The 7,769-nt window shown below is 35.6% G+C and overlaps 1 pseudogene; it reads right to left on the reverse strand.

Moving 5' to 3' along the window:
* Positions 1–473: 473 nt before the first annotated feature.
* Positions 474–593, reverse strand: LOC118613405 (annotated as a pseudogene).
* Positions 594–7,769: the final 7,176 nt, after the last annotated feature.

Consider the following 7,769-nt stretch of genomic DNA (forward strand, 5'->3'; position numbering starts at 1 on the left):
GTTCCATTTTTCATCTTCCTATCATTTAACAAAAAGCACACCACCTACAATTTATATTATTTTTTTATACAAAGTATGAATGTTTCCCCTACTTACGCATATAGTTTAGAATCAGCTTTTTAAGTTAAAAATATATATATTGGCATTCTGGTTGGAATTATGCATACTTAATCTAATGTTTTCATGATTAACATATATACATATATGTTAATATCATTATAATACCTAATGAGCATTTTATATCTTTCTAGTCAATTTAGGTCTTATTTAATATCTTTCAATAGTTTTATATTTTTTCCATAAGAGTGTGACATACCTCTGTTACACAGATTCACAGGTATTTATTTATTACTGTTGTTTTTGCAAAGAATTTCTTTGTTTAATAACATTCACGTGCTTTTAATAGTGCAGATGTATTCTTTGATATTTTAGTGGGTTTTGTTGTTGTTGTTGTTGTTGTTTTGTTTTTTAAAACACCTACAGCACCCGATATTCCCGGGCGGTCTCCCATCCAGGTACTAACCAGGCCTGACCCCGCTTAGCTTCCAAGATCAGACGGGATCGGGCGCGATCAGGGTGGCATGGCCGTGCTGACATTTTAGTGTTTTATTGCTATTGCCATGCTAAGTAAAAATTTTCTTTTTATAGCATAAGTAGAAATGAAGTTCATTATTTTATATCGATCTTACTTTTTCCTTAGTAAATTTGCTATTTTATTACTTCTAGTAACTTGTAAGTCCTGTGGAATTTCTCTTTGAAACGTTCCCACATCTGCCCCCTCCGTCATGACTAGCTAGCTTGCACACTCTCTTGGTTCACACTGGGTCTGAATTTCCGGAAGAGTTTTTCGAATCTATCCATCGAGGGGAAAAAAAACAAAAACAAAAAACATCTGTCTAGTGCTTCACCAAACTGTGATGTCGTCTGTAGAGAATTTCTTAGTGAATGGAAACAGGCCTCACTCCCTGATGAGAGATGTCCAATGGCTGAAATCCACATCCCATCGGACATCCCTGCCTCTCATTTAACTTGCCGTGAAAAAGCCCTCCCGACGTGTCTCTGCTGCCTCGGTTTCCACCCTGTACCTTCTCTTCCGTCAAGCTAGCTCCATGCCCTCACTCTCACACGCCGCAGACTTACGCCTCCGGCTGCTTCTGTTTTAAGCATCACTCCCTCCCTTCTAATGTTTTTTATACTTCTCATATTAAAAACAAAACAAAAACAAAAACAAAAACAACAAAAAAAATCTCTCATTTTTGAAACCCAAATTTATCTCCACTGCTACCCGAGGTTTCTCCTGTGTTCCCATCTGCACGGATCACTCACATCCTGAATCCCTCAGTAATTACTCTTCGTATTCTTATATTGTTAGATTACAGCGTAACGTGCTCTTTCCCATTCTTACGTCTCGTCTATCAAAAATAATTTATTGAGTTCCTAACATGTATCAGACACTAGGTCCACAACCAAACCTCTTTGATATGTTTCTAAAGTGACACTTTACATTTCAAAGATAAATTAATACATTAACCTTAAAAGTAATAGCTGCTCAATCAATATGTTTTACTTCCTTATTTACTCCTCAATTCCTATGACGGAACAATTGTACACAGAATAAACATTTAATGTACATATTTAATGAAAATCAATAAATATATTTTGTTAAGACAATGTCTTTTCTTAACAACTCACTCCTGAAGGTGAAGTGAGTTGCATTTTTTCCTTTCTAAATTAGAAAGTCTTTATAAAAATGCTATTTTCTTTGGAAAACTCTGTAGATGGTGTAATGAAAATGCCACAATTTTAATATATATTTTGTCTGGCTTGTCTCATCTCTATTAATATAAGCTATCTTACTGCTAATCCACTTAACAAAATTCAGAATAAATCATCATGACTTTGTTTGGTGCTAACTCTAAGTGGGTTATTTTAACACTTCATTATATCTCCCAAGCTCTATCAATAATGGGGATACATTCTTGTGATAGTCAAACACCTTATCTATAAAGAGAATATGTTACTTTAACATCTTACAGAAAACCAACCATTTACAAGCTGTACTTTTGCAGCCCACCTATTTACTTAAGAATCAATTAATATGCTTCCAACCACCTCCTTTAAGACTGCATTAATTCTAACTTCATTTATAGTTTAGTCTGTTTTAACTTTTAGACAAGAAGCATCCATGCATGATACAAAACTTAGAATAAAATCCCTAAATGGAAAAAGATTTTGTAATTCACAATATCAATGTTTATAATATAATTGAATGACAAATGTTTGGACAATAAAGGACAAATAATGCATTTCTTCTGTCCATTTTAATTCCGGGAAGTAACAGATGTTAAAATTAATGTTTCCAATTATAGATCCTATCATTCTAGGAAATGTGGCTATAGATAGATAATTTTTATATAAATACCTTTACAAGTCCTGAAAATTTACAAACCTTTAGCTTATATTCTCTTAAGAACTTCTTATAAGTTAAAATTATTTTCTTCCAGAATATAATGACTATGATATTTCCTCACATTTGTAGATAGTGATACAATTTCTTTTTCTATGATAATGAACATTTCTGCCATTTTCTTGCCTCCTTTCAAAAAATAACCCATGTCAAAAAGATATCAAAGCGTCAATAAGCCGCCTTTGAGAAATGCTAACGGAAACCAAATTAGAACGACTGCTTAACTAAAAGTTTTGTCAGAGATTTTAATATTTTAATGTCTTATAAAATTTTAGGAGTAAGGCTGTGTACAGGATTTCCTGAAAGATAAACCATGAAACTTCATTTTTAACTTAATTTTCTTGTAAGACTGAAGTCATAGTTTGAAAAATTTGGGCACAGTGGAAACATTATGGGTTTTGAATACCCAAAAACTTCATTCACTCACAACTCCTCCAGTTCTGCCTCTGATAGTTAATTTTCTTTTTGCTACTTATTATTATTAATGCCTACAGCACCTGGTCTTCCTAGGTGGTCTCCCATCCAAGTGCTAACCAGGCCCAGCCCTGCTTAGCAGCCAAGATCAGACAGGACTGCGCTTGTTCAGGGTTACGTGGCCGCAGACCACGGACCGTGGCTCCACCGGGGCGTGAACCCATGACTTGCTGCATGTAAAGCAGACGTGCTAACCACTACACTATGAAACCACATCCTGATGGTTAATTTTTTGAGCCTGGATATCATCAAAAAATAAATGGAAATATTATGGACCTAACAGGGCCATTGCACAGATGCAGTGAGCTAATTCGATTAACTCAATTCCACAAACTTTCACTTAGGTCTTAGGCAATGAACAGCACTTGGTGAGGAGCGAAAAATAAAGAGATGAGCAAGACAGAACCTCAAGGAGTTTACTGTTATGCTGCCGTGGGACGTTTCCCTCTGGTCAAGTCTCCTAAGCGCCCATTACTACTTTCTCTTCTGCATCCCTCTCTTCCAAACAGGCACAGTGCTAACCAGAGCAGTTTAGCTCCCAGTTTCCTCGAACCAACTATCCTGGAACATCCAAGACCCATGGATGACCAAGAAAGAGTCACATATTCTGGGTATCTACCCTTACAAACACACGTGCACGTGTGTGCATGCATGCGCATACACACGCACACACCACACACAAAACAGCAAAATGCTGAAATTAGAGATTTTCTCAAACAGACTCCAGATCAAATTCTTAACAATTCTCTCATCCAGTTTTCTCATAGCTGGGGTAGAGTAATTGAAATGTATTTTCTTGAAGGCCCATGTTCAACTGGAGGTGATTATTATTATTATTTTGTCCATTTTCACTTGGTTATTTCTATACAACAGTAAATCTTTTTCAGCCAAATATATAGTCTCAGTCGAGCTCTTATTTTTAAAAATCAGCAGCTGCTGCTATTAATATAGTAATATATTTGAATAAATGAAAGAAAAATACACATAAAACTGCAAATTAACAAAAAGAACATATTCATATGAACATTAAGTGTTTCTTAAATAATAGATTAGAATGTACTCGGCTAAAAAAATTACTAGTTATTCCAATTCAAAATAAATGTTTGAACAGCTAGGATATCAAAGCAATAAAAGCTGTTGCAAAGATTTAAAAAAATGAAAACGTGTCCTCAACTTTAAAAAGAAATTTAATACTAATGATAAACAATTATTTATTAAAGCACTGCTGTGTGGTTAACATTGTTACAGGTTTTTTGTTTATCTTTGGTTTGTTTTGGAGGTAAGGAAAAAGATTAGAAACTGAGTTTCAGATCAGAATTTTCAGAAAGAAAAAAAAATCTTGAAAAACAGACATATATGATACACACACACACACACACACACACACACACACATATATCTTAAGGGAAAAATTCACTCAGCCATTATGCAAATTTTGGTTGAATTTTGTTTTCAAAGTTGATTGGTTATTGTAACTGGCCATAATAAAGGCAAAGTCTTTTAAAAATTGTTTTGTAAGAAAAACAATAAAATAAGGCATAGTGAAATACACTAAATAATGAGTATCAAAATAAATTTTCAAATCAGGTCTGAGTTGGCACAAAAATATTTCCAACAGTATTCTCCTTCTAGCACGAACTTATAGTCTGCTGTGGATTTGGGCAGCAGAATAAGCCTTGGGTGCCCATGCCGTTATTCCAATCCATAAAAATCCAGAACTGGGAATAAATGGAAAAGTAAGGATTATAAGGGCAAGATTGTATCCTTGAATTAACTAAGGATTTAGGGGAAAAAAACGATTTTTTACATTAAATTTTACACTTATATCCAACTCTATCGAGAGTTTAAAAGTCATCTATAATTTTTTTTTATCTTGCCAAAGGGAAAAGCATTAGTCACTTCTTTTCTTTGGAGGTAATAAATGGAAGGAAACAACCTTCCTTCTCCCCTCTTAGGATTAATGACTGGGCCTATGAATTAAAATGACAAAAGACAGACAAAAAGGGAGAAAAGGCACACAAATTTCATTGATGTTAGGATTTTTCATGCATGGAGGCTTCACAGAAAAGAAGCGAAAATCTGGAGACAGTCAGACTTGAGAGCTTATATACCATTTTAACAAAGAGCAATAAATTCTGGAGAAGTACCTAGACAAAAGAAAGGAGCTTGGGCTTCTAGAGGCAATTTATTGCGGGGAAATACATATATGGAGAAGCTAATGGAATTGGTAAGTGCTATTTTAGTAAGCTTTGTGTGGCATCACCTCGGCTCTGACTTTCTGCCTTCCTCGTGGCCATAAAATTCCTCTGGAGAAGGAAGGTATGACAGCCTGCATTTCAGAGAAACATCTGCTATTAGTCAGATAAAAGCTCCAAAAAGACTTCTTTTGATTCTGTTAATTCTCAATTGTCTTCATCTCAAAATAATCCATATTCCATAGTAGCATATTTTGAGGTAGCATATTCTTATTCCCTGCAGTAGCAAGCTTAAGTGACAGCCTCAAACTAAAGTATACTTTTATAGTTTCTATATTTTTACAGTTTGTGTAAATGTTTGAGTAGCTAGGCTATCAAATCAATAAAGGCTCTTGCAAAAATAAAAAAAAAAATGATATGTCCTCAGCTTTAAAATAAATTTTATACTCATGGGTGCCAGAGACTGACATCAATTAACTCTTGATTATGAACAGCTGTCAAAGTCAGTCTTAGGATTCCAGCTGCACTTTTTCCTGGGAGAGTGTCAGCTCAAAGTAGACAGCCAGATTTGCTCAGGCACTTGGAAAATTCTGATCACCTGAGGCAGTTCTAGAAACTCTTTCCTCCACTGCATGCATCTGAATTTTCAAAGATCTCACACCAAACAAATATTCCATCTATTCAAAACATGACTCACGACGTCTGAAAATGCATCAGTGTGAAGTAAACACCCAGGAAGAGGAACCTACTTTTTCCCGTTTCATGCATCCTTTGTGGTGCTGTGGGTCCCAGAGTAAGGTCGCTCACCTAATCCAGTCCCATGTAGAAACTGGAGACTGTAGTTTGCCTTTCTCTTCCACCTTCACATCTTACTCCTCAAACGTCAGTTGCCTCTTGTTAACAAGTCTACATGCAATACTGCTGGCAAGGAGGTCTAAGGAAACAATTTCCAGGGCTTACTCTCCTTTAGTGGAGGTGAGAGTTTAGAAAAGTGAGGGTAATAAAGATTATCAATAAATACATTCTGACATGTTATATAGATATGATTTAGAGTTTTCAGAACAATTCACAAATATTATCAAATTCCTTGATAGTTTTTGTTCTAACCAACAAAACATTAGAGTCGTTTTTTTAAAAAATTACTTTATCCTTTTCATGGAACCTTTTATTTCTAATGGTACAATCACCAAAACAAGTTTTCTAAAGTCAGAGTCTTAATTGAAGAGGTTAGGAAATTGCTAAATCATGTGAGCACACTTACCCCAAAAGAGAACCCTGTGTTTTGACCAAAGGAGTCGGGATCACCCGCCAGTGTGAGTACATACAGATTTCAGAGGTGGTGAAATACAGCAAAAACCTGTGTTGAATTCACTGGACCGCTCCCTTAGGCACCCAGTGAACCAAAGGCTGGCGTTATTCCAGGTGGTCCTTCTCAAAACTTGCCCTAATTTTAGGATTATAAAGTATGTAAGTATCACTTGTGACTCCATAATACTGCATGTCAAAATCTGCTAGGATAATGCTATTAGGCTATAAATTAAAAAATAATATTCCACAAATTACTATATCCTGTCACTTTTGTGTCCTTCAACGAATGTGAAAAACTGAAGCCCATAATGCATTCATGTGTCCCCTACTCTCTGCGGGTTGGCAGGGTCTTTATCAGTCAGCACACTCAGACTGCAATGTCGGAAGCAGAAATAGCACTATTTCTTCCTGTGTGCAGGATCCAATAGCAAACCATAGCTCAGACCAAGCCACAGCATCTGTCCAGGTAAGTACACTGTACATGTTGTGCAGGATTACAAAGAAACTACAACTATGTACAGCTTTCAAAAAATGCCATTTCTGTCATTTTGAATCAGAGGGTGTGGGAGCAGATGGGTAATTACCTTGGATGAGCGAGAAGATCACATGCAAGAGGAATTACCAGAGTCTGGGGACTAGGCAACATGCTATGAAGCAGATAAAAACATTTCGTTTTGATAATGATTTTTCTACTAAACCTGTATTTTTTTAGTTTGAGGTTCCTGCCAACGATTTAAGAATTGAACATCAAATCGAATCTCCAATGTGTCCAGGATAAAGAAGTTATCGTTGCAGCACTGAGCGCATGTTATGTGTTGGGCTGGAAATTACGACCTGCACTGTCTAGGCTGTTGCAGCAGCTTCTGTCTGCCGACTGATGGGCAGTTAAGGGCCCCAGCTGTTCTTCACATCTAGCCAGCGAAACAGGTCAGCAGTTTTGCTCTGTTGTATAACAACAGAAACTGATTGACTATAGAATCCTTGGAACAAATATAGAAGAGTGTGTTATTTTAAGTATTTTGGAAGCTGTATGATAAAATACACACGTATACATGGATGTGTGTACATGCATATGTATATATATGTACAGAGTATTAAATGACACTAGATAATTATCCTCTTAATTTGGAAGAAACACTTAATGTTCATATGAATATGTTCTTTTTGTTAATTTGCAGTTTTATGTGTATTTTTCTTTCATTTATTCAAATATATTACTATATTAATAGCAGCAGCTGCTGATTTTTAAAAATAAGAGCTCTACTGAGACTATATATTTGGCTGAAAAAGATTTACTGTTATATAGAAATAACCAAGTGAAAAGA

This window comes from Rousettus aegyptiacus, unplaced genomic scaffold (assembly GCF_014176215.1).
Source record: "Rousettus aegyptiacus isolate mRouAeg1 unplaced genomic scaffold, mRouAeg1.p scaffold_m13_p_18, whole genome shotgun sequence".
NCBI classification, from domain to species: domain Eukaryota; kingdom Metazoa; phylum Chordata; class Mammalia; order Chiroptera; family Pteropodidae; genus Rousettus; species Rousettus aegyptiacus.